The sequence below is a fragment of the Lithobates pipiens genome, unplaced genomic scaffold, assembly GCF_037356315.1.
Source record: "Lithobates pipiens isolate NorthernLeopardFrog02 unplaced genomic scaffold, aLitPip1_a1.2 Scaffold_16, whole genome shotgun sequence".
NCBI lineage: Eukaryota > Metazoa > Chordata > Amphibia > Anura > Ranidae > Lithobates > Lithobates pipiens.
In genome coordinates this window covers 246,064,832-246,091,978 of record NW_027507748.1, presented here as the reverse complement: position 1 = coordinate 246,091,978, position 27,147 = coordinate 246,064,832, and positions in this window count along the sequence as shown.

Below are 27,147 nucleotides of genomic sequence, written 5' to 3'. Positions count from 1 at the left end.
CTCACTTCCTGTTGTCTCCATCCGTTTGCAAGTAGGAGACGTTTGTAAGTTGGATGTTTGAAAGTAGGGGCCTGCCCTATATGCTCTACAGAACAAGGTGTTGGTGTTGCCACAACATTTTAAGCCCTCAAAGTGACTCTTGGTGGGCGCTGGAGCGCCCTGCTGTGAACGATTATATCAAGAATTGTAATTACATGCCATTGTTGAACAGTGGTAGAAAAATTGACCTTTGGTGGTTGTGGTGCTGGTGCTGGTGCCACAACACTATAAGTCATCACAGTTACTCACAGGAACGGCCCCTGCTGTGAAATATTATATTCAGAATTGTAATTACATGCCCCTGTTAAACAGGGGCTTAAAAACTGGGCCTTAGGCACTGGTGCTGGTGCCACGACACTGCATCCTCTCCCATATACTCTAGTTGTAGTGAAGGAATGAGCCCTGCTGCAAAGCATTGCATCAAAAATTGTAATTAAACGCCCCTGTTAAACAGGGGCCCCTGTTAAACATGGGCTGGTGGCATCACCCAGAACCAAAAATGTTCTTCCAACATATCAGCGGAGGAGTAAGAGGATAGACAATCAACATAACAGGTCAGTCACTCAACATCAGCATAGGCAGTCTTGAAGGGATGTGATAATTAAAAAAATTAAATATTTGGTTAAATCAGCTTTAGGTGCTTGGTAGCTGTGGGTGATCCAAGACTGATTCATCTTGATGAAGATCAGTCGATCAACTGAGTCGGTGGACAGGCGCACCCTGTGATTGGTAACAAAGCCACCAACAGCACTGAAGGTGCGTTCCGAAAGAACGCTGGATGCAGGACAGGCCAGTAGCTCAATTGCATACTGTGCAAGGTCTGGCCAGTAATCCATCCTCAAGACCCAGTAAGTCAGAGGATTTTCGGTGGGAAAGGTGTCCAAATCTGACCTTGCCCCTAGGTATTCCTGCACCATGTAAATCAGACGTTGACGATGGTTGCTGGAACCAATCATACCTTGGGGCTGCGGACTAAAAAAGTGTCTGAACGCATCGGTCAGACGGCCACCTTCTCCACCGCTCCTTCTGACCGATGCCTCAGCAACACGTTGTCCAGGACCAGGAGTTTGTAACCTCCTAGCCTCTGGGAATGCGTTGCACAGACCTTTCTGCAAGGCCTCCCGGAGATGTCTCATCCTCTGCTCCCTCTGCGACGGCAAGATTAGGTCGGCAACCTTACCCTTGTACCGTGGATCAAGGAGAGTGGCCAGTCAGGAATGGTCCCTCTCCTTGATCCGAAGAATACGAGGATCCTTCCGCAGGCTTTGCAGGATCAGGGAGGCCATGCAGCGTAGGTTAGCTGAGGCATTCTGTCCGGAGTCCTCTGGGTCACTAAGGACAACATGATCTGCAGCTACCTCCTCCCAGCCACGTACAAGTCCACGGGTTTCTTGGGACTGTAAATCATCCCTACAAGACTGCTGCTGCTGATGCTGAGTGCCAGCCTCCACCTCCATGCTGACACAATCATCCTCCTCCTCCTCGTCCTCTTCCTGTGTGATGGGTGGGGCAGCAGGAACACTGTCTGGATAAAGGGGGCCTTGAGAGGCAAGGAAGTCATCCTCTTCCTGCCTCTGTCCTGCCTCAAGTGCCCTGTCCATAATTTCACACAGCGTATGCTCCAAGAGGTGGACAAGAGGTTCAGTGTCACTGATGCATGCACTGTCACTGCTCACCATTCTTGTGGCCTCCTCAACCGGTGACAGGACAGTGCATGCATCCCTGATCATGCCACACTGGCGTGGTGAGAAAAAACCGAGCTCCCCTGACCCTGTCCTGGTGCCGTAGTCGCACAGGTACTCATTGATGGCCCTCTGCTGCGTATGCAGCCGCTGCAGCATGGCCAACGTTGAGTTCCACCTGGTGGGCATGTCACATATAAGGCAGTTCTTGGGCAGGTTTAACTCCTTTTGGAGCTCAGCCAGCCGAGCACAGGCATTAAATGATCGGCGGAAATGCACACAGACTTTCCTGGCCTGATTCAGGACATCCTGTAAGCCTGGGTACCTGCCCAAGAACCGTTGCACCACCAGGTTAAGGACTTGAGCCACACAGGGCACATGGGTCAGTTGTCCCTGTCGGAGGGCGGAGAGGAGGTTGGTGCCATTGTCGCAAACCACCATTCCTGGCTTAAGGTTGGTGCCATTGTCGCAAACCACCATTCCTGGCTTAAGCTGGCGTGGCGTCAACCACCTCTCGACCTGCCCCAGTGTGGCTCCTGTCCCCCAAACAAAGCAGTGCAAGCACGGCATGGCATCGTTTTGCCTGCGTACTTGCGTAACCCCTGGAACGCCTACAGAGCACCGCTGGTTCTGAGGACAGAGCACTGGAAGAGGCCATGGAGGAAGAAGAGGAGGGGGTGGAGAAGAGAGGTGTGTCACAACCAATAGTAGCATTTTGGAGGCGTGGTGGCGGAACAACCTCCAACACTACTGCACCTTGTCCTGCATCCTTCCCAGCTGCCAGAAGAGTGAAAGACAGGTAACGTCCCTGTCCATGCCTGCTGGACCATGAGCACCTTACCGCTGACCGCCCTGTCCAGCGAGGCAAGGACATTGCCTTCCACATGCCGGTAGAGAGCCGGAATCGCCTTCCGTGAGAAAAAGTGGCGCTTGGGGACCTGCCACTAAGGAACCGCACATTGTACAAACTCACGGAAGGGGGCCGAGTCTACCAACTGAAAAGGCCGCAGTTGAAGTGCTAGCAATTTAGCCAAGCATTCAACTGCTGGGCATGTGGATGGCTGGGAGTGAACTTCTTTCGACGGTCCAGCAGCTGGGGCAGGGAAATCTGCCTGCTATATTCGGACATGGGTATACTGCTAGCAGAGTGCCCGGAAATACTTGGCTGTGACACACCTAATTCTACACCTTCATTCCTCTCAGAGCAGGTTTCAGAGAGGACTGAGGGTCTAGTGGGGTTGGAGGTCCCAGCTGATGAGGAGCAAGGAGAGGTCCGCTTTGTTCTTTGGTGTGGGTCTTTGAGGTAGGCTTGCAAACGAGCTGCAAGGCAGGTCAACATATGTCTGGTCAAGCATGTGGTGCCCAAGCGGCTGATGTTTTGGCCACGCGAGATACACTTGAGACATATGTTGCAAATAGCAGCGGTGCGATCTGATGCACTTGTCTCAAAAAAGGCCCACACCAAAGAACTTTTAGAATAACGCGCAGAGGCTGCGCCCTGCAAAGGCGGAGCTCTGCGGTGTGATTCAGTCGGTGTACTGCCCCTAAGCTGGCCCCCGGAGGGCATCCTGCCTCATTGGACATGTGCCTCCTCCTCCTCCTCTCTCCTACCAGGCACCCACGCGGAGTCAGTGCCCTCATCATCCCCTCCCTCTTCATCGCTGGAGCAAACCTGGCAGTATGCTGCAGCTTGTTGAACATGACTGCCAGATTGCTGTCCTTCTTGAGCATCCCCTCTCTCTGCACTCACGCTACTGCCTTCCTCTAGCTGAGTATCATCATCAGAGCCTACAAAACACTGGGCATCCTCCTGGAGCATGTACCAAACACTGTACTCAAAGAGTTCAGGAGACTCCTCAGGAGGACGTGGTGGGTCTAGGGAAGGAGTCACTGATGATGACATTGAGAGGAGGGAAGACGATGCGTTGGCAGCTGCTTTGCTAGTACCCTGAGCTTGGGTGAGAGAGGATGAGGAGGATGAAGAGCGCTTGGTCTTCGGCATGATGCAGCTCAACATGTCCAGCTGCCGAAAAGAAGGACAAGCGTGTCCCATGGCCATGTCCTGATTATGACGATGCACTGCGTCCACGACCAGCTGTCTCTCCTTGTTGGCCTTCCAGACATAGTAATGGACGCAGACAGCACGCACAATCTCCTACAACTGACTGCAAGCTCTATTACAAAAGAGCAATATAGCTAGCTATATAGGTGGATATAACGGTGTATACTGCGGTCAGGGCACGCAGACAGCACACCGCGGCCAGGGCATGCAGACAGCATACACAATCTCCTACAACTGACTGCAAGCTCTATTACAAAAGAGCAATATAGCTAGCTATGTAGGTGGATATAACGGGGTATACTGTGGTCAGGGCACGCAGATAGCACGTACAATCTCCTACAACTGACTGCATGCTCTATTACAAAAGAGCAATATAGCTAGCTATGTAGGTGGATATAATGGTGTATACTGCGGTCAGGGCACGCAGACAACAGGCACAAACTCCTACAACTGACTGCAAGCTCTATTACAAAAGAGCAATATAGCTAGCTATGTAGGTGGATATAATGGTGTATACTGCGGTCAGGGCACGCAGACAACAGGCACAAACTCCTGCAGATTGCTAACAGCTCAATTACAGAAGAGCAAGAACGCAAAATTGGCCGATAATGAACGGTGTATACTGTGTTGAAGGTACACAGAGAACACCCACTAACTCCTACAGACGCCAACACACTACACGCGCTGGCGGCCTTATATAGTGTGGGGCATGTACTACACAGCCTGAGCTATGATTGGCCACAGGCATCCTGCCTGTGGCCAATCATGGCTCTCCGCGCTGCCGGCGCTACAATTGGCCAAGCAGTCACAGTGCATGCTTGGCCAATCATGAGCCAGCAATACACTGCGATGGCGCAGTGTATTGTGGGCCGTGAGTGACACACAAATTTGGTGCGAACGGCCCATAACGTTTGGTATTTGCCGAACGGGCAAACAGCCGATGTTCGAGCCGAACACAAAGCTCATCCCTACTGCTGACATATGCCTTACATGGGTGGCAGCAAAAGGCTTAAGGCACTGCTGCATCTGACTACAAATCTCATGAGATTTGGAACTAAATTTGAGCTGCTCATAATAATGAATTCTTCTTTCTGGAGACTCATGCATGAGGAAACATGTTGCATTTACCAAGAAGGCTTCCTCCACACAGAGCCACAGTGCAAAACAAGACACTGTAAGGCCTGCAGCATCTCTTAAATGTAATCTGTCGTCTGATTGCGTTTCAGAGGCATTTGACAAGGGTTGAGGAGGTGATATGTCGCCTCCTCACTGCCTATTTTAATCCCCTAAAATGCTGCACAACCGTGGGAGTTGACGTCTGGTTGCAGTGAGGTGCACATGAATGGGTTGCATGCTCTGGGCAGTAGTGCCTTCTGAATGTGATAAGGGGTTTAATACCTGCTGCTAGCCTGAAGCAAAGCATTGCAGCCCTGGCACTTGTACACCACCATCCGCTGGTTTTGCAGCTTAAGGGGTAGTGATTGGGGGGGGGGGGGCAGTACAAATGTGTCTCAATCATGTGTTTTTACCTCCCCCTGAGTTCTAATCCAATACTGGGGAAAACATTGCAGGTGAAACACAGGCATTGCTGTTGACTAGACCTTTGCCCTCTGACTGGTTCTTTTTTTTTTGGGCACAACTCAGTTCCTTTTATGGGGAGTATTAAAAAATGTTACATAAAAAAGTGTAAATACTGTAAATGTAGCACTACCCCCGAATGACCTGCCGGTTTTATTGGTTTTTATATATTCGATTTGTGTCTAGGGGTGTCCCGTGGTAGATGGCCCAACTGATGACAGATCTGCATAAAGGGATTTTTATTTGCAATAAACGTAGTCAATGAACACTCTTAAAATAGGATCAGAGGGTCAGGAATAAAGTTCAGGTACTCTAAAGCCCCGTACACACGAGAGGACTTATGTCCGACAGACTTCCGAAGGAGTTCCGTCGGAGTTCTGCCGGAGTTCCGACGGAGTTCTGACAGACTTTTCGGTGGAGCGGACTTGGCCACACACAATCACACTAAACTCCGACGGATTCGAACGTGATGACGTACGACTGGATTCGAATAAGGAAGTTCATAGCCAGTAGCCAATAGCTTCCCTAGCGTCGGTTTTAGTCCGTCGGAATAGCATACACACGAGCTAATTTTTCGAAGGGACCGTGTCCGGCGGAGTTCCTTCGGAAAAATTTGAAGCATGTTCCATATTCTAAAGTCCTTCGGACTTTGGCGAGTCAAAAGCCCGTTGCAGCCCACACACGATCGAATAGTCTGACGGACTCAGTCCGTCCGACTTTGGATGTTGAAAAGTCCGCTCGTGTGTACGGGGCTTTAATGTCAAAATCAATAATGAAGGAAATAACTTTCACCCCTGCCCAAATATCTTGCCTCTACCAACTTACCCGGTCCAGCTCGATTGATTCCAAGACGCAAGAAATGAACTACAAGCTACTGATGCGCTGGTACTGTATGCCGGCAGATCTAGCAAGGATATACCCATCCACGTCAGATCAATGTTGGCGGGGCTGTGGCCACAGGGGCACTCTTCTGCATATTTGGTGGGATTGCCCTGCGATCAGACCTTACTGAGAGGACATTAAATCTCTGATCAAAGAAATCACAGGCATAGATATTCCTCTGTCCCCGATTCACTTCCTGCTACCCATTCCTCCCATGCCAGTGAGTCAGTACAAGAAGAGTGTGCTGCCTCATTTGCTAAATGCAGCTAAGCGGCTGCTCCCTATTTTTGGAAGCGTCCGCAAATCCCAAGTAAGGAGGAGTGGCGCCGCAGGGTGGGTGACATCCGGGAGGCAGAGGGGTGGATTGCCACTTGCAGAAGGGCCCATGCCCGCTTCACTGCGATTTGGCAGCCCTGGCTAGTGTATATATCGAACCCTGGACACATTTCATCCAGTTTGGATGTGGCCCTCCTGGAACTGGCAGAGCCATCCCTAAGGGGACGCCCCCAGGGCTTACAGATGGGGACCAGGAGCTGAGGAGACTCCAACACTCAATTTAACATTTCATTAATCAGGGGCGGGGAGACAGGATGCTATTCTCTCTCTTCACTCACCCCCTTGATCATCCTACATGTATGGAGAGGTTGACGGAGCTCGGGGAGGAGGCGGAGTCGGAAGAGAGGCTTCAGGTATGCTCTAAACCACTTTTCTTTTCCCTTCTTTTTCTCACTTAACTACTTTCTAATACTTTATGACTTGAATAGTTATGGCTGCTTACGGGCAGATGGTTGATATGTTGAGTGCCAGGTGACGGGTGAGGAATGGAGGACTTGGGTGGCCCAACAAAAATTTGGCGACCTGACGCCATGGGACAACCTGACTTGAACAGGGAAATGGCACTTTGGTGCCGCTATTATGCAGGACTGCCCCCCTTTCCCCCGCACGCGGTCGTCTAGGAAGCCGTCGGCCCCACGTGAGTTACCTTGAACGTTAAAGCTGACCAAGCGTATCACTCGTGAGAACCTCTTACAAGAGGACAGACCAGTCCTATACTGCACAAACTAGACTGCGGACTGGGATTACTCAGCCCAACAATCAGTTGACCTACCGTGCTGACCCGTCACCTGGTAAATACTCTCTTAGTAACCTAATCAGTACGAAGTTAATTTATGACTGTTGACTATTCATGTTCTTGTTCCCACTACAAGTGAAAAACTAAAAAGGAACGACTGGAGTATTACGTATCAGCATTACCTACAGCAAATGTTTATCCTCTCTGTTCATTTTCATTTTTTTCATTCTTTTACTGTACATCAAGCTGTAATACCCTATCTCCTATAAATAAAGATTGTTTAAAAAAAAAAAAAAACTCTGAAATAAAGCTCTATCTGCCCTAAAAAAAAAAAAAAAAATCAATGATGAAGGGATTGTTTACTTTGACTAAATCTAGAGAATAGCCATTCACAACTGGATGTTCACTCAAGTTGGATAGGGAATTCCAGCCTGTATTCTTTTGCTACTCTTTTGTTAAGGAGCTGCTGCGACTTTGCAAGCCTCGGCAGTGCGTGGGAACTTCCCTCCCCGGGAGGTATGCAGGAGTTTGGGGTCCTTTGTAACAGTGTGGCAGAGTCCTTAAGTGGAGGCAAATTCACGTGTTTAGGCAAAGTCACATTCACCGCAATGGGGTTTTCCGCACTCAGCATTTCACCCCCTGAAGTTAGGGATAATCAGCCCGAAACATCTGTACAAGTGGCGGCTACATCATCCCCTCCAGCCCATAACAACTCCTGGAACAGTGTCTCAAAAATGTCATCATCTCCAGTATCTGACAAGGACTCTAACTCTGAGTCCCGGTACTCTTCTGCCGGTAAATAATTCACCAAACTTTTACTTACAGTCTGAGCTTTCCTCAAAGCAACCTTTTTCCACCGATTGGGTCCAGCCGGACTCGGTAGTGGTCTTCAGTTGCGATACGGGGAAGATTTTGTATGCCCCACTTTTTCCAAATGAGGCATGGTGGCTTCAGTAACCGTAGTAGAAGCAGTGTCCATCTGCTCCAAAGTGGTCTCTCCGGCAGTGGCAGTTGTAGAAGTAGCGGCATCTCTCTCAGGGTTGTCAGCAACAACAGGTATCACCGTTGTGGAAGGCCTCACTGAAGGAGCAAAGATGGCCGACTCCTCGGTTGTCAGGCCTGTGGCCCAGTCGGTAGGCCTTTGGTAGCGCGATTGACTGCTGCACTTTAAAGAAGTATTTCCCACAGGCAGGACAGCGGACAAATGGCCGGGGGTTCACGAACAGTCCTTCACACTTTCCACATAGCATTCCCAGGGTCGCAACATCTCCCGATGCGTACAGGACGAACCACCCTTGAGGGGCCAGGCGAATCCCTGTATCAGTCAAAGTAGCTGCCGGGAGTCTCACACCCATCAGACCTTCTCCTGATGGCATACGGGGTCCCATGCTGGGTGGCATTCCAGGAGCTCGGAACATTTTCACGTTAAAAGTCTCTTTTCTCCGCGTCCAAACAAAGCAATCTGCTTTTTCCTCTCTCGCAACACACTCATGTGGTGCCTCGTGCAGGGAAACAAAACAGGCTAGACTCCTCCCACTGTTTCCTTTGGCTGCGCAACTCGCAGGTTTTTTTCCAGGCTTCCCCCTTGCTTACACATGGACAGTGGATGTCCATCATTTCACAAGATGGCGTAGTCAAAAACAGAACCCTCTGTCCTATATTCACCACGTGTACAGTTCTTTTGAGGGGTAAAGGTAAATCCCGGATTGCGAGCCCCCACATGTAGAACTAACCCCTGAAGGAACTGCTGGTTTTATTTGGGCTTACCGTTACCTTCTCCTCCTCGATTTGTGTCTAGGGGTGTCCCATGGTAGGTGGCCCAGTAACTTTAAAGACTGGCGACAGATCCGCATAAAGGGATTTTTATTTGCAAAAAACTTAGTCAACGAACATTCTCTTAAAATAGGATCAGAGGGTCAGGAATAAAGTTCAGGTACTCTTAATGTCAAAGTCAATAATGAAGGACTTGTTTACTATGACTAAATCCAGAGAATAGCCATTCACAACTGGATGTTCATTCAAGTTGGATAGTCCCTCTCTCACAAGGCCTAGCAGCCAAAAAGGTGCTTAATAGAGATGGCCTTGCGGTTCGCCCGACGGTCAGTTTGCCGCGAATTTTGCTCGTTCGCGATTCGCGAAACCGGTGGACTTCTGGCGCTGTTCGCGGTGGCCATATTTGTGAAGAACTTTGACCCATGACACATCCATCATGGGGTACAGACAGCCAATTGAGACATTTCAGCACATGGACAATTGGACATAACCCCTACCTTATAAATAGACCTGATCTGGCAGCCATTTTACATTCTGTCTTTTGTCAGTGTAGGGACAGGATGCTGTGTGGAGCAGGGACAGTCAGTTTAACAACTAGCTATTACTATTAGGTCCACAAAAGTCCTTTTAAGGACTGGTATAAGTGTACAGTATATAGGGTTGTAATACACTTAGAATATACTTTCTTTAAAAGATACAAAGTATATTCTGGTGCACTGCTGCTGACTGCTGTGCTGCTGAGTGCACTGCTGACCGATTCTGCAGCTGTCTTTTGTCAGTGTAGGGACAGGACGCTGTGTGGAGCAGGGACAGTCAGTTTAATCACTAGCTATTACTATTAGCTCCACAAAGGTCCTTTTAAGGACTGGTAAAGGTGTACAGATTATAGGATTTTAATACACTTAGAATATACTTTATTTCAAGTATATTATGGTGCACTGCTGACTGCTGTGCTGCTGAGTGCTTGCTGACCGATTCTGTAGCTGTCTTTTATCAGTGTAGGGACTGAGGGACAGTTTGGTGTTTGGAGCAGGGACAGTCTGCAAATCACTAGCTACTAGGTCCACAAAGGTCCTTTTAAGGACTGGTATAGGCGTACAGTATATAGGGTTGTACACGTATAATATACTTTCTTTCAAATATAGAAAGCATATTATACTTGACTGCTGTGCTGCTGAGCTGATTGCTGCCCGCTTTTGCAGCTGTCTTTTATCAGTGTAGGGACTGAGGGACAGTTTGGTGTTTGGAGCAGGGACAGTCTGCAAATCACTAGCTACTAGGTCCACAAAGGTCCTTTTATAGGTGTACAATATATAGGGTTGTACATGTATAATATACTTTCTTTCAAATATAGAAAGCATATTATAGTGCACTGCATGCAGTGCTGCTGACCAATTCTGCAGCTGTTGTTTCTCAGTGTAGGGAGGGACAGTTAGGTTTTTGGAGCAGGGACAGTCTGCAATTCACTAGCTACTAGCTAGCTACTATTAGGAGGTCCTTTTAAGGACTGGTATAGGTGTACTATTTGGTGTGGAGCATATAGGGGTGTAATACACGTATAAAATACTTGCACATATAGAAAGCATAGTATAGTGCATTTACACTGTGCAGCATTGTGACTGCTGAGTGGCTCTACAGCGATACTACAAAGAGTGACAAACACAATTTAAAAAAATATTATAACTGGTGTGATAGCCCCCAAAAAAAGACAGATTGAAGTGGGGTGTTATATACCTTCTTCCACATACATACTGCACTTCTCTAGAGACTTTTGTCACAGGGTCATTTAAAAAATGACAGGCAGAGGAAGAGGCAGGCCCTTCTGCAGGGTTGGTAGGGGTAGGGCAGGAGCAACAGGCTTGAGCCAAAGTGGCAAATTGCAGAAGGTGTGCGCGATTACTTCAAAGGACACACCAGACTTGGTTGAGTGGCTCACTCAGCCTTACTCTTCTGCACCCTCCTCATCCTCTCGATCTGCACCCTCTTCTTCACTCTCTGCTGTGTGCACCCCCAAAGACACTACCACCAACACTGCCACCAACACCACCATATACCCTCCGCTTGAGTCACAGGAATTATTTTCCAATCCATCACAAGACATTGCCGATGCGCAGCCACTCCTGGCATTGGATCCGGAAGAGGAGGTAGCAACAACTACCACTCAGCAGTCTGACGACAGTACCCAGGTCAGCCCAAGGAGGAGGTTGGTCCCCGGTGTTGCTACCTTCTCCGAGATCTCTAATTATAGTGCTGGGGAAGGTGACGTCGATGATGACGTGTCTAGTGATGTCACGTGGGTGCCCGCAAAAGAGGAAGAGGAGGGGAGTTCAGAAGGAGATATGGACCAGCAGATATGGAGGAGAAGCAGGCAGAACTTAGATTGCACAGGAGGGACAAACCAGACTGCTAATGTAGGAGCGAGGCGTCAACCATGTATGGTCACATCTGGCGCTTGCAGGATGCCGGCACATGGCTCGGCAGTGTGGGCTTTTTTTAACGTGTCCACTGCTGACAATAGTGTTGCCATGTGCAGCCTTTGCAGTCAACGCATAAGTCACGGTAAGCCCAACACTCACCTAGGGACGACCGCCTTAAGAGGGCACATGAGCTGCCATCACCAAGCCCAGTGGGAGCAACGGAACCCACAAAGCCACACTCCAGGCTCTCACCACCCAGCCTCGTCTTCTACTTCTCCTTTTCCTCTCTCCTCACAATTGTCCTCCACTCCACCTTCCATCATGCCGTCCTCACATTTTTCTGGAAAAAGGCAGGCTTCCGTGGGCCAAATGTTCGAGTGTAAAAAAATGATGATGCCGGATAACCCTCTTGCCCAATGGTTGACCGCTGGCCTTTCAGAACTGATAGCCCACCAACTACTGCCATATAAACTGGTGGACTCGCAGGCCTTTCGAAAATGTGTGGCCATTGGAAAACCACAATGGAAGGTCCCAGGAAGGAAGTATTTCTCACAGAAGGGCATCCCAGAGCTATATGGCCATGTTCAGCGGAAAGTGAACGTATCTCTGGCACACAGTGTTGGTGCCAAAATACATCTGACAACAGACACGTGGTCTAGCAAACATGGGCAGGGAAGGTATATAACTTTTACTGCCCACTGGGTGAACCTTCAGACGGCTGTCAAGCATGTAACCCGTGGCACTCGTGTAGATTTGGTTTTACCGCCACGGATTGCATGCAGGCCTAGCTCTTCTTCTCCTTTTCCTACTCCATCCTCCTTCCTCTCCTCCTCGGCTGACTCCTACTTTTCCGCTGCTAGCGTCTCTTCCACTGCGCCACCCAAGATCCCCAGAACCTATTCGACATGCCAGGTGAGACGTTGCCATGCTGTGCTGCATCTGTTGTGCCTGGAAGCCAAGAGCCACACTGGCCCTGCACTCCTTTCAGCATTGTGTTCACAGGCAGATCAGTGGCTAACACCGCTCAATATGACAGTTGGTAAAGTGGTGTGTGACAACGGTGCCAATCTGCTTAGCGCATTGAAACAGGGCAAAATTACACACGTGCCATGCATGGCACACATCTTAAACTTGGTCGTGCAGCGATTCGTTGTCAAATACCCTGGGGTCCAGGACATCTTGTGGCAGGCAAGGAAAATCTCGGCCCATTTCAGAAGATCTTACACGGCCATGGCTCGCCTTGCTGACATTCAGCGGCGACACAATCTGACGGTCAGACGTCTTATTTGCGATTGCCCGACGCGATGGAACTCAACCTTCTATATGCTTGATAGGCTGCTCCAGCAGAAACATGCAGTTAACGACTACCTGTACAAACTCTACGGCAGAACAGGTTCTGGGAGCTTGGTTTTTTTTCACCGTGCCAGTGGCTGCTCATGCGCGACGCATACAGACTTCTGCAGCCATTTGATGAGATCACCAAACTGGTCAGTCGCAGCCATGGCGCCATCAGTGACACTGTACCTTATGCCTTCTTTATGGAGCGTGCATTGCATCGTGTCATTGATCAAGCCATAGAGGAGCAGGAGCAGGAAGATGAGGAAGTCACAATGCTGGATGAATTTCCGGGGGGGCTACTCTATCTGAGACAAGTCAACAACAGGAGTCTGAAGAGGACTCAGAGGAGGATGGTGCCGGGGCAGATGAGGAGGAGCAAGAAGAGCATGCTTTAAACCTTTCTGGGATACCTGTTGTTGTGTGTGGATGGGGAGAGGAGAACGAGGACGACATTATCCTGGATGATGAGCAGGAGCCACACCAATACACTTCGAGTTTAGTGCAAATGGGGGACTTCATGCTCCAGTGTTTTTTTTTTTTTTTTTTTATCACTTTTTATTTGTTTTCTTTAATCATATCTATTAATACAATATACATTCTTTCCATTTTCTTTTTCTTTATCCATGTACATCCCAGATGAAAAAAAAAAAAAAACAACAAAAAAAAACAACCCACATTTTAATTATAATAGTTCTCTCTTCCCCTTTCCCCCCTCCCCCCGCTCCCTATTTTATCTCCATTGAGTAACATTTCCAACCTTCCCAAATATCATTAAATTCCTCTTGTTTATTTCTAATCGTATGTAACCATTCCTCAGCTACCATTATTCTATCTACTTCCTTTTTCCATTCTAATACTGTGGGGCATTTGGTCTGCTTCCAGTATCTAGGTATCAGTACCTTTGCTGCGTTCAATAGATGTGGTGTGATGCTTCTTTTATATACTTTACTTGCTAATGGCATCCTGTGGAACAGAAAGTGATCAATCGAGAATTCTATAGGCTTCAAAGTCAACCTCTTGATCCACGGGGCCACTGCCTCTCAAAAAATTTTAATCTTGGGGCACGTCCACCAAATATGGAGATATGTGCCTTTCTGCACACATCCCTTCCAACATCTTGCATCCGCTTTCGGAAACATCTGTATTAAACGTGCTGGGGTACGATACCATCTAATTAAAAATTGATATGCCATCTCCTGAATTTGGGAGCTAATAGAGGAGCCATGTGTTACTTTTATCATCCTTTGTGTTTGTGCAGTCGTAAACTTCTGTCCAATTTCTCTCTCCCATTCTCTTATATAATAAGGTATTGCCATGTTCATCGTCTTAAGTATCAATTTATACATCCTAGATAATACATGTTTAGCCTCAGGATTATTTATACACCATGATTCAAACGTGGTAATTGAGTCCAGTGACCTCATCATATTTTTCCTTTTATTAAAAAAATCTGTTATTTGGAGATACCTCCAAGTGGCCATTGGAATTTCCCCCCATGTCGATACCAATTCTGTTATGGGTACCACCACACCCTTTGGGGCTATTCTAGCACATGTAGCCCCTCCCTCTCTATTCCAACTCCCTAAATTCATCCCATCCTCCCCTGGACAGAACCAAAGGTATCCTTCTATTGGTGTTAGAGGGGATATCATAGGGGCAAATTTGCCCTGAGTATTCAACTTATCCCATATTGATAATGTTGACTTAGTTAACGGTGATATCCACTCCGATAACCCTCTATTCACAGTTGGTATCCACGGGGCCCCCTCTAACTTCCTACCTGCTATTGTTTTTTCCAAATCCACCCATATTCTATTTGAGGAGTCATGACGCCAATTCATTATTCTTACTAGAGCAACCGCTTTATAATATATATTTATATCTGGTAATCCAAGCCCCCCCTCCAGTTTTGATCTCCTTAGTGTGTCATATGACACCCTAGGGTGTTTATCCCCCCACACAAAGTTTGAAAGGGCCTTTCTCACTTGCCTAAAAAAGGACTGTGGGAGTGTCACAGGTACTGTTGATAATACATAAATAATTCTTGGCAGCACATTCATTTTAATAACATTCACTCTTCCAAACCACGTCAGAGAAAGGCCCTTCCAACTCTTCAGGTCTTTTATTACTTTTTTTAATAGGGGGTCATAATTGAATTCATATAGCTTTTTTAAATTAGGCGTTATATGTATCCCCAAGTATACCAATGATTCTGGACTCCAGATAAAGGGGAAGTTTAATTGTATGTGGGATCTCATCTTACTGGGAACATGAATTTACATCATGAGTGATTTCCCAAAATTTATTTTGAAGTTAGACAGATCACCACATCTGTCCACCTCCTGCATAAACTCTCTTATGCCCCGTACACACGAGCGGACTTTTCGACATCCAAACTCCGACGGACTGAGTCCGGCGGACTATCCGATCGTGTGTGGGCTGCAACGGACTTTAGCGAAGCTAAAGTCTGACGGACTTTAGAAATGAAGCATGCTTTAAATTTTCCCGACGGAACTCCGCCGGACCCGGTCCCCTTTGAAAAATCCGCTCGTGTGTGTGCTACTCCGACGGACTAAAACCGACGCTAGGGCAGCTATTGGCTACTGTCTAGGAACTTCCTACGTCGAATCCAGTCGTACGTCATCACGTTCGACTCCGTCGGAGTTTGGTGTGATGGTGTGTGGTCAAGTCCGTTCGGTCGAAAAGTCCGCCAGAACTCCGTCGGAACTCCGGCGGAACTCCGGCGGAACTCCTTTGGAGGTCTGTCAGACTTAATCCCTCTCGTGTGTACGGGGCATTAGTGAGTCCTTAGGATTGGAGAGATAGAACAGAAGGTCATCCGCATATGCGGAGACCTTGTGCTCCACTGCCCCAATCCGAATCCCCGTGACTCCCCCATTCCTCCTAATCATACATAAAAAAGGTTCTAAAACTAAAGCAAACAACATAGGCGAAAAGGGACACCCTTGTCTGGTCCCGTTCTTTATGTTAACATACTCCGCAGGCGCCCCATTCACCTTGATCCTTGCTTTGGGGCTATTATATAATGCCATCACCCATCCCATCATACGCTCTTCCAGTCCCACCTCCCTCAGAAACTCGGACACAAAGATCCAATTAACTTGATCGAACGCCTTCTCGGCGTCCATCGACAATACTACCCTCTGTATTTTATCCGGTCCATTTTGCGCCCAATGTAAGATGTGTAGGGCTCTGATGGTATTGTCCCTGGTTTCACTGCCTTTTATAAATCCTGTCTGGTCCAAATGGACTATTTTTGCTACCTGTTCTTGCATTCGAAGGGCCAGTATTTTAGATAGGATCTTCGTGTCCGAGTTCAACAGGGAGCTGGGCCTATTGTTCGCACAGTGTTGGGTGTCCTTCCCCCCCTTTGGCAATACTGTTATATATGCCAATAGCACCTCAGGTGGTAAGGGGTTAGATATTTTAATCAAGTTAAAGTAATTACATAGGGGGCGGCTTAAGATTGGCAGAAATCTTTTATAATATACATTTGTGAAGCCATCCGGTCCTGGACTCTTACCTAACGCTAAATTCATTATCACCCTATTTAGCTCTTCTTCCGTAATTGTTTGTTCCATTTCCTCCAGTGCTTGTTTTTGGATAGTAGGCAGTTCCGCTGCTCTTAAATATTCTCTAATTTTTTTTTCCTTTCCTCTAAACCCCCCTCCCCCTTCCTCACTGGGCTTGGTTCTATATTATACAACAACTTATAATACTTTTGAAATTCTGCTGTAATTTTCTGGGCATCTATTATTTGTTTCTTATTCACTACCAAGTTATGGACATGCTTTAATTCTTGTTGTCTCTTTAACTGTCTAGCTAGTAACTTTCCTCCTTTACTCCCTTACTCATAGAAATGGTGTGCATAATACCTTTGCTTATTTTTTACTTTTAGATCTAGGCATTGGGCTAATTTCAATTGTAATTCCTCCAATCTATTCGCCTCTACAAGTTGTAGATTATTTTTATGTTTAATTTCTAATTTGTGTATTTCTTCTAAAAGTTCCTCTATTTCCTTTTGCTGTTCCTTTTTGATGTGTGAACCCTGCGCAATCAATTCCCCTCTCATTACTGTTTATGGGCCTCCCACACCACCTGGTCGGACACATCACCTGGAACATTGTCTTCAAAATAATCAATTAACCTCTTATATAATTTATCAAAAACTCTTTTATCATCCAAAATATTTTCATATAACTGCCATGCTTTCCATTTACTCCCTACCATTCTCATCCTCATACTTAATTCTATTGGTGCGTGATCTGAGATTGTGATTAATCTAATTTTAGAGGATTGTACCCTATGTAGATCAAACTGATCTATCATAAATAGGTCTATCCGTGAGTATGTATTATGTGTCTTAGAATAATAACTAAAGTCTTTCTCTAGTGCATGTAGTGCCCGACAACTATCTACCAAATGTAACATTCTTAAACTCTTTTTTAAGTGTCTCTGTGCTCTAAATGATAATGGTGTTTTGCCAGATGATGTGTCCATCTCAGGATCTAATGTGAGGTTAAAGTCTCCTCCTAATATTAATATCCCCTCCCTAAATTTCCCTAATTTTTTCAATATTTTTGATATAAAATCCACTGTGCAATTATTAGGGGCATAAATTGTTGCAAATGTACAACACTGCCCATAAATTTTCCCCTTCACAAACAGATAACGTCCCTCTGGATCTGCTTCTACTTCCATACAGAAAAAGGGGCATTGCTTATGGAACGCTATTGAGACTCCTCTTGCTCCCTTAATAGGGGAAGTCACATGGTGCCACTGACTAAACAATGAACATGCAATCATGGGGTTGCCCCTGTCGCGAAGTGCGTCTCCTGAAAGAAGCCAGTCCCCTTACATTATAAGATATTATCCTGACATCTTCCATTTCCCTTGACAATCCTCCTCCTGCCCCCCCCCCCCCCCCCCGTCCTGTTGACTTCTTCTGGTTATACCTGACATCATCCAGGCATTGAAGTACCAAGGACAGGGGAAGAAGAGGAAAGGGAGAGAGAGAAAAAAAAAAAAAAAAGAAAAGGACTCCCCTACCCAAAACCCCCCCTCCACCCCCCTCCCCCTCCTGGATGTACTTATTTTACCCAAATAACCCCCACTTATAGGGGGATCCCTCCCTGGGTGAGTATGCTGCCCACCCCTGGATTTCACCTCCTTCCCGCCTACATGCGGAATTAAAGGTCTCCCTTCTTGAGACCATCCTATCGGGGGCAACATAACCATCGGTGCGGGTGATAACCCCGGTATCCCCCCGGGCCCCTGGGAAGTGCCACCCATCAGTACAGAGAAACCAGAGAAAAAAGGATTAATGCTTGCTAAGAAAAAAAAAGAAGAGAGACTGAGAGGTAAAACAAAGAAAAAGAAAAGGAAAGAGAGCTAGGAACAGGCAGATAACACCGGTAGCACACTGGGCAGGGTGCAGGACAGGGTGGAAGGGGGGATTCCTTTCCATTTTTAGAAAATGTAATACTTATAAAGGGAATTCCCCCATTCCCCCATCCCGCCTACCGCCCCCCCCCATATTTCCCCCATACTCCCGCCCCCACCTACCCCTCCCCCAATCTTCCCCCACTCCCTAATTTATCCTCTGCCATTTCCATCTTTTATCATATCTTCCTCCCTCCTCCTCTCCTAAGTACTTGATTCCATTGCTCCGGGCGTGGCATGGGGGATTTAATACTATTCAATCTCCAATCTACAAAGTCCACTGCTGGTAGGCGTAATATCTCTGTAAAGTTCTTTAAATCATCTTACGTCCTGAGGACTGCTGTCTTTCCATTTCGCGAGGCCGTTATCCGAAAAGGGAAGCCCCACCTATATTTCACCTCTGCGGCTCGCATCACCTCCAATAGAGGCCGGACAGTCCTACGTTGCATTAGTGTGCGGTATGATAGGTCTGGAAATAGGAAAATCTGGCAACCTTCAAACTCTATATTAGAATTGTTACGGGCTACTTTCATAATTGCTTCTTTCATAGTGTACTTATGTAATTTGCATATAATGTCTCAGGGTCTGTCCATACTCTGGTAGGATTGAGACAGGGACCGATGTATCCTGTCTATTTCCACCTTTTCTGTTGTCCAAGGCCCCAGCATCTGGTTAAACAATTCTGTCACTGTCTGTAATAAGTCCACACCCCCTTTGGCCTCGGCCAGGCCTCTTATTTTGCCTTCGATCCCTATTTTCTTGATCGTCCAATTGGTCTAGTATTGAGTTTATTACTCCTTCATGGTGTTTTACCATCTCTTGTGTGTCCGCCACTGCCAGTTTAATGCCATCTTGGTCTGTCTCCACCTCTTCCACTCTATGTCCCAGGGCTACTATATCCTCTCTTAATGCATCATCATTTGTTTGCATGATAGCTCTACTTCTGCAATTAATGATTGTATATCCGTATTTGTAGGCAGAGCTCTCAATAGTTCCCTTAATTCTTTATCCATTGTCACCCCTATTACCTCTGATTGGGACACTATTTGCTCTAATAAGGGACTCTGTGCCAGTAATGTGGGTTGTAATATAGCTTGTGGTGTTTGTTTTCTTATATCCCTTCCTGGGGATCCTTCTGGGGATTTGTCGGGGGTCAAACCACCTGCTCCCCCCTCGGGGGTTCTCCCTTCACAGTCCGCCCCTCGTTTATTTTCTTTTAAGGGGTCAACCTTTCTCACCCCTTTAGTCCCTTCTCCCGGGTTATCCTGTGTCCCATACTGCCCCTGGGCTTCTTTAGTAGGCTCAGTCTCTATACCTTGATAGGTTACTTTACAGACCCCGGCTTCATTTGTGTGCTTCTCCCCCCCAGCCAAGCCATCTTGCTCCTCCATCCCCAGCACTCCAATCAGTCCATCTCCAGCCAGTGTTAGACTTGTTAAGCTTCTACTTTCAAATCCCGGCGGGCCTTGACCCTTCATTAACATTTATTTTTCATACCTGAGCCTACCTTGGCTGACCTTGCATTCCGGAGATCCAGTGCCTTTCACGTCTGGCTCTAGTCCTTTCCGGGCTGCTTTTCCTTGATCCGCGCTCTGAGGGGACAGGTATGCTCTCAGACCGCCTGTCTGCTGCCCCATCTGAGGTTTCCCCTTACCGCTAGATTGTGGAGCGGTACGCCAGCGTGTCGCCATGTCCAGCTCCGGTCTCGTGGGCGGAAGGAGCCTGGGTTCAGGAAGTGGGAGGGCCGTCTCACATCTCACTCCAGCTCTGCACTGATTGGCTCAGCCTTCCCAAAGCCCGGAGGTTCACCGCACGCTCACGCAGCGCGTCTCATCTCCCATGCTCCAGTGTTTTAACAGGGACCCCCGTATAAAAAGCATAAAGGTCAAGGACCAGTACTGGGTGGCAACATACTTAGACCCCCGGTACAAACACAAAATGGGGGAAATGTTACCACCGTCACAGAGGGCTGTCAGAATGGAGCACTTCCAGGCCTTGCTTCCAGAAATGCTGCATTCTGCTTTTGCCTGCGCTGCAGAGGAGGAATTCCCACTCCCAGAGAAAGATTTGTGGGTACCAATCCAACAGCGCCTGCAAGAAGAGGGTGGTTTGTTGGTGACTTCTGATATGAGGTCATTCTTTCAGCCGACCCATCGACACGTCTAATCTGGATCCAGCATCAGGGAATGCCTAGACTGACAGGTGTCCGACTACATCGGGTTAACGGCCGATGTGGACGCTCTGAGAAGTGATGAACCCCTGGACTACTGGGTGGGCAGGCTTGACTTCTGGCCAGAGCTTGCCCAAATTGCAATGGAACTGTTGGCTTGCCCCTCCTCCAGTGTCCTGTCCGAAAGGACATTCAGCGCAGGAGGGGGGGTCGTGACCGATAAGCGCACTCGCCTAGCTCACGACAGTGCTGACTACCTCATATTTATAAAAATGAATGAGGCATGGATCTTGGAGGAATTCAACACATGTGACCAGTAGACCATGTATATTCATAACTCTATAAACGATTTATTTAATCAAGCACACTGACTTTTTTTCTACCTTTGGCTCACTTCCTTGTACAAATAAAGCACACCGTACTATATGCCCATACCCTCCTGTTTGAAGAGGTTGAGCAGTGTCATATTTTTGGGTCCCGCAGCGAGTTCCTGGTATCAGTGCTGGTGTCTGTGCTCTCTCTCTCTATCTTGGTGCTGGTGTAAGTGCTCTCTATCATGGTGCTGGTGTCAGTATTCTCTATCTCTGTGCTGGTGTGGTGTCAGTGCTCTCTATCTCGGTGCTGGTCTGGTCTCAGTGCTCTCTATCACGGTGCTGATGTCAGTGCTCGTGTCAGTGCTCTCTATCACAGTGCTGGTGTCAGTGCTCTCTATCACAGTGCTGGTGTGGTGTCAGTGCTCTCTATCTTGGTGCTGGTGTCAGTGCTCTCTCTCTATCTCGGTGCTGGTGTCAGTGCTCTCTATCTTGGTGCTGGTGTCTGTGCTCTCTCTCTCTATCTTGGTGCTGGTGTGGTGTCAGTGCTCTCTATCTCGGTGCTGGTGTGGTCTCAGTGCTCTATATCATGGTGCTGGTGTCAGTGCTCTCTATCACGGTGCTGGTGTCAGTGATCTCTATCATGGTGCTGGTGTCAGTGCTCTCTATCACAGTGCTGGTGTCAGTGCTTTCTATCACGGTGCTGGTGTCAGTGCTCTCTATCTTGGTGGCGGTGTCAGTGCTCTCTATCACGGTGCTGGTGTCAGTGCTCTCTATCACGGTGCTGGTGTGGTGTCAGTGCTCTCTATCTCAGTGCTGGTGTCAGTGCTCTCTATCTCGGGGCTGGTGTGGTCTCAGTGCTCTCTATCGAGGTGCTGGTGTCAGTGCTCTCTATTTCTGTCCTGTTGTTAGTGCTCAGTCTCTATCACAGCGCTAGTGTCAGTGCTCAGTCTCTATTGTGGTGCTGGTTTCAGTGAGGGAGATAGCAACGGAGAAGCCAATCAGCAGGCAGTGCCAGCACCATGGCTGCGGATCAGCACTGGACTGGCGCTTCCTGACCACCGCAGTGGAGCCCTGAATAGGTGGGGGTAAGGGCCGGGCAGAGGGAGGGGCTCAAGCACAGGTTGGCACACTGGGACACTGGCACAGGACTGCGCTGCCCTGACTGTGGCACTGATCATCTCCTGCACCCCCTTCATAGCCTGGCCTGACCTTTCCTCTCCTCCATGGCCTTCATGTGCTCCTGAATTGCCAAAATTTCACAGATAAAAAAAGAATGCTCGTCGTTGTCGATCCAAGATTCACTTAATACTTTTGTTGTCAGTGTCCATGTTTTGGGACTATGTGTGCGCAGCTAGTAAGTATTTTGTGGCTGAAAATATGACCTGGAGGTTTTTAAGGTTCGCCGCAAACTTTGCGGTTTGCGAATGTTTGGCCGCGTTTGCGAAGCGTCCCATCGGAAGTTCATCCATCACTGGTGCTTAACTCAGGAACAAGTCTCTGCCACAGACGTTGTTGTAGAACATGTATGAGTAAGTCTCTGCCACAGACGTTGTTGAAAGGGATTTGGAGGGAGATGAATTTGGAGGGAGATGAATTGTGGTGGGAAGGGACTAGGACTGGGGAGGGGGGGTTGGGCATTTGGGGGAGACAAGGATTTTAATTGGGAGGAAAGAATTTGAAAGAGGGTTACTACTGGAAAGGATATGGAGGACAAGAGGATTTGTGTTAGGAGGGGAAATTTAGGAGGTGAGATTCGGGTGGGGAGAGGATTAAATCTGGGAGAGTATTTGTTCTGGGGGGAGGGGAGAAATGGATCTGTGCTAGGGTAAAAGTTTGCAAATGAGAGGTCTTGTGTGAGGTTGGTGGAATTTGATTGCAGAGTATTTGTGCTTTAGAGGGGAAATTGGAAGGATTTGTGCTGGAAAGTGGCGGGGGGTTTGTTTAGTGCTGGGAGGGATGATTTAGACCCCTTTCACACCACACCGCCCATAGCGTGGGTGGTAAAATGCCGCCGGATTTGCGGCGCATTTCAGCCGCTAGCGGGGCGCTTTTACCCCCGCTAGCGGCCGAGAAAGGGTTAAAACCGCCAGCAATACGCCGCAATATCAGCCGCAATATCAGCGTTTTGCCGGCAGTATTACAGTGCTGCCCCATTGATTTCAATGGGGAGCAGCGGTGGAGGAGCGGTAAACACACCGCTCCTTCACCGCTCCAAAGAAGCTGCTGGCAGGACTTTTCCCTGACGTCCTGCCAGCGCACCGTTGTAGTGTGAAACCCCTTAGGCTTTCACACTACAAACTATGGTGCAGCTTTTTTAGGGCGGATTGCAGGCACTATTCCTAACGCTATAGCGCCTGCAAAACGCCCTGGTGTGAAAGGGGTCTTAGGGGGAGAAGATTTGTACTAGGTGGTGGATTTTGGTTAGGGAAAGCTGATTAGGATTGCCACCTTTTCTTTGAGCCAAACCCAAACACTTCAGCAGTGCTCGGCATTTTTTTTGTAGTATACACTATGAGATTGTAAAATATCTGGGACACCTCTGGAATAGTAATGCAGCACTTAGATTGCTGTGCCACAAGAGTCTCACAAACATACATAAACCTCAGCACTAGGGATGAGCTTCGTGTTCGAGTCGAACGTAAGTTCGACTCGAACATTGGTCGTTTGTGCGTTCGACGAATTCCAAACGTGTGGGCCGTTCGCGGCAAAATTCGTGTGGCCCACAATGCACTGCGATGGCGCAATGCATTGCTGGCTCACGATTGGCCAAGCATGCACTGTGACCCCGCATGCTTGGCCAATCGCAGCGCCAGCAGCAAGGAGAGCCATGGTTGGCCACAGGCATCCTGCCTGTGGCCAATCATAGCTCAGGCTGTGTAGTGCACGCCCCACACTATATAAGGCCGCCTTTGAGGCGGCCTCGTGTAGTGTGTTAGTTAGCATCTGAAGCAGTGGGTGTTCTGTGTACCTTCAACACAGTTGCACACCAATCGTTTTTGGCTGATTTACTATCTTGCTCTTGTGTAGTGGTTACTGTCTGTGCCCTGACCGCAGTATACACCACTATATTCACCTCACCTATATAGCTAGTGATCTAGCTTTAATAATAGAGCTTGCAGTCAGTAGTGTTAGTGCGTGCTGTCTGCGTGCTCTGTACCCAGTACATACCACTATATCCACCTACATAGCTGTTCTCTATTTGAGCCCAATTGCCATCTGCAGGAGTTATTGGAAGTTGTGTGTGCTTCCAGCACAGCACAGCACAGTATACATCTGTATATACCCCTTTAACTCTGCTGTTTTCTGGTTATTGTCTGCGTGCCCTGACCGCAGTATACACCGTGATATTCACCTCACCTATATAGCTAGTGGTCCATCTTTAACAATAGAGCTTGCAGTCAGTAGTGTCACTCAGGAGATAGTGCGTGCTGTCTGCGTGCTCTGTATCCAGTACATACCGCTATAATCCACCTACATAGCTGTTCTCTATTTGGGCCCAATTGTCATCTGCAGGAGTTATTGGAAGTTGTGTGTGCTTCCAGCACAGCACAGTATACATCTGTATATACCCCTTTAACTCTGCTGTTCTATAAAAAAGGCATCTGCAGGAGTTAGTGGGTGTTGTGTGCCTACAGCACAATATAAACTACCCAACTACTGTTTTACCCAACTCCCTTCAGGCCATTACCATGTCTGGAAGGCCAGCAAGGAGAGGCAGACAGGCGCGAGCCGATAAAAGAGGGCAAGCAGGCTCTGTGTCTAGAGACAACAGTGCTGGTCGTGGACGCGGTGCATTGTCATCAGCACGTGGCCATGGGACATGCTTGTCCTTCTTTTCTGCAGCTGGACATGTTGAACCGCAACATGCCAACGACTTGGTAGAGTGGATGACCAAGCCCTCTTCATCCTCCTCATCCTCTCTCACCCAGTCTCAGGGTAGTAGCAAAGCAGCTGCCAACGCATCGTCTTCCCTCCTCTCAATGTCATCATCAGTGACTCCTTCCCTAGACCCACCACGTCCTCCTGAGGAGTCTCCTGAACTCTTTGAGCACAGTGTTGGGTACATGCTCCAGGAGGATGCCCAATGTTTGGTGGGCTCTGATGATGACACTCAGCTAGAGGAAGGCAGTAGCGTGAGCGCAGAGAGAGAGGATGCTCAAGAAGCACAGCAATCTGGCAGTCATGTTCCACAAGCTGCAGCATACTGCCAGGTTTGCTACAGCGATGAAGAGGGAGGGGATGATGAGGGCACTGACTCCACGTGGGTGCCTGGAAGGAGGGAGGAGGAGGAGGAGGCACATGTCCAACGAGGCAGGATGCCCTCCGGGGGCCAGCTTAGGGGCAGCACACCGACTGAATCACACCGCAGAGCTCCACCTGCGCAGATCGCTTCCTCTGCGCGTTATTCTAAAAGTTCTTTGGTGTGGGCCTTTTTTGAGACGAGTGCATCAGATCGCACCGCTGCTATTTGCAACATATGTCTCAAGCGTATCTCACGTGGCCAAAACATCAGCCGCTTGGGCACCACATGCTTGACCAGACATATTTTGACCTGCCATGCAGCTCGTTGGCAAGCGTACCTCAAAGACCCACACCAAAGAACAAAGCGGACCTCTCCTTGCTCCTCATCAGCTGGCATCTCCAACCCCACTAGACCTTCAGTACTCTCTGAAACCTGCTCTGAGAGGAATGAAGGTGTAGAATTAGGTGTGTCACAGCCAAGTGCTTCCGGGAACTCTGCTAGTGGTACATCCACGTCCGATTATAGCAGGCAAATGTCCCTGCCCCAGCTGCTGGACCGGCGGAAGAAATTTACTCCCAGCCATCCACATGCCCAGCGGTTGAATGCTAGCTTGGCTAAATTGCTAGCACTTCAACTGCTGCCTTTTCAGTTGGTAGACTCGGCTCCCTTCCGTGAGTTTGTACAATGTGCGGTTCCTCAGTGGCAGGTCCCCAAACGCCACTTTTTCTCACGGAAGGCGATTCCGGCTCTCTACCGGCATGTGGAAGGCAATGTCCTTGCCTCGCTGGACAGGGCGGTCAGCAGTAAGGTGCATATTACCGCTGACTCATGGTCCAGCAGGCATGGACAGGGACGTTACCTGTCTTTCACGGCCCATTGGGTCACTCTTCTGGCTGCTGGGAAGGATGCAGGACAAGGTGCAGTAGTGTTGGAGGTTGTTCCGCCACCACGCCTCCAAAATGCTACTATTGGTTGTGACACACCTCTCTCCTCCACCCCCTCCTCTTCTTCTTCCTCCATGGCCTCTTCCAGTGCTCTGTCCTCAGAACCAGCGGTGCTCCGTAGGCGTTCCAGGGGCTACGCAAGTACGCAGGCAAAACGATGCCATGCCGTGCTTGCGCTGGTTTGTTTGGGGGACAGGAGCCACACTGGGGCGGATGTTTTGTCAGCTCTGCAGGGGCAGGCCGAGAGGTGGTTGACGCCACGCCAGCTTAAGCCAGGAATGGTGGTTTGCGACAATGGCACCAACCTCCTCTCCGCCCTCCGACAGGGACAACTGACCCATGTGCCCTGTGTAGCTCACGTCCTTAACCTGGTGGTGCAGCGGTTCTTGGGCAGGTACCCCGGCTTACATGATGTCCTGAAACAGGCCAGGAAAGTCTGTGTGCATTTCTGCCGATCATTTAATGCCTGTGCTCGGCTGGCTGAGCTCCAAAAGGAGTTGAACCTGCCCAAGAACCGCCTTATATGTGACATGCCCACCAGATGGAACTCAACATTGGCCATGCTGCAGCGGCTGCACACGCAGCAGAGGGCCATCAATGAGTACCTGTGCGACTACGGCACCAGGACAGGGTCAGGGGAGCTTGGTTTTTTCTCACCACGCCAGTGGGGCATGATCAGGGATGCATGCACTGTCCTGTCACCGTTTGAGGAGGCCACAAGGATGGTGAGCAGTGACAGTGCATGCATCAGTGACACTGTACTTCTTGTCCACCTCTTGGAGCATACGCTGCGTGGAATAATGGACAGGGCACTTGAGGCAGAACAGAGGCAGGAAGAGGAGGACTTCCTTGCCTCTCAAGGCCCCCTTTATCCAGACAGTGTTCCTGCTGTGCCACCCATCACACAGGAAGAGGGTGAGGAGGAGGAAGAGGAGGAGGAGGATGATTGTGTCAGCATGGAGGTGGAGGCTGGCACTCAGCATCAGCATCAGCATCAGCAGCAGCAGTCTTATAGGGATGATTTACAGTCCCAAGAAACACGTGGACTTGTACGTGGCTGGGAGGAGGTAGCTGCGGATCATGTTGTCCTTAGTGACCCAGAGGACTCCGGACCGAATGCCTCAGCTAACCTACGCTGCATGGCCTCCCTGATCCTGCAAAGCCTGCGGA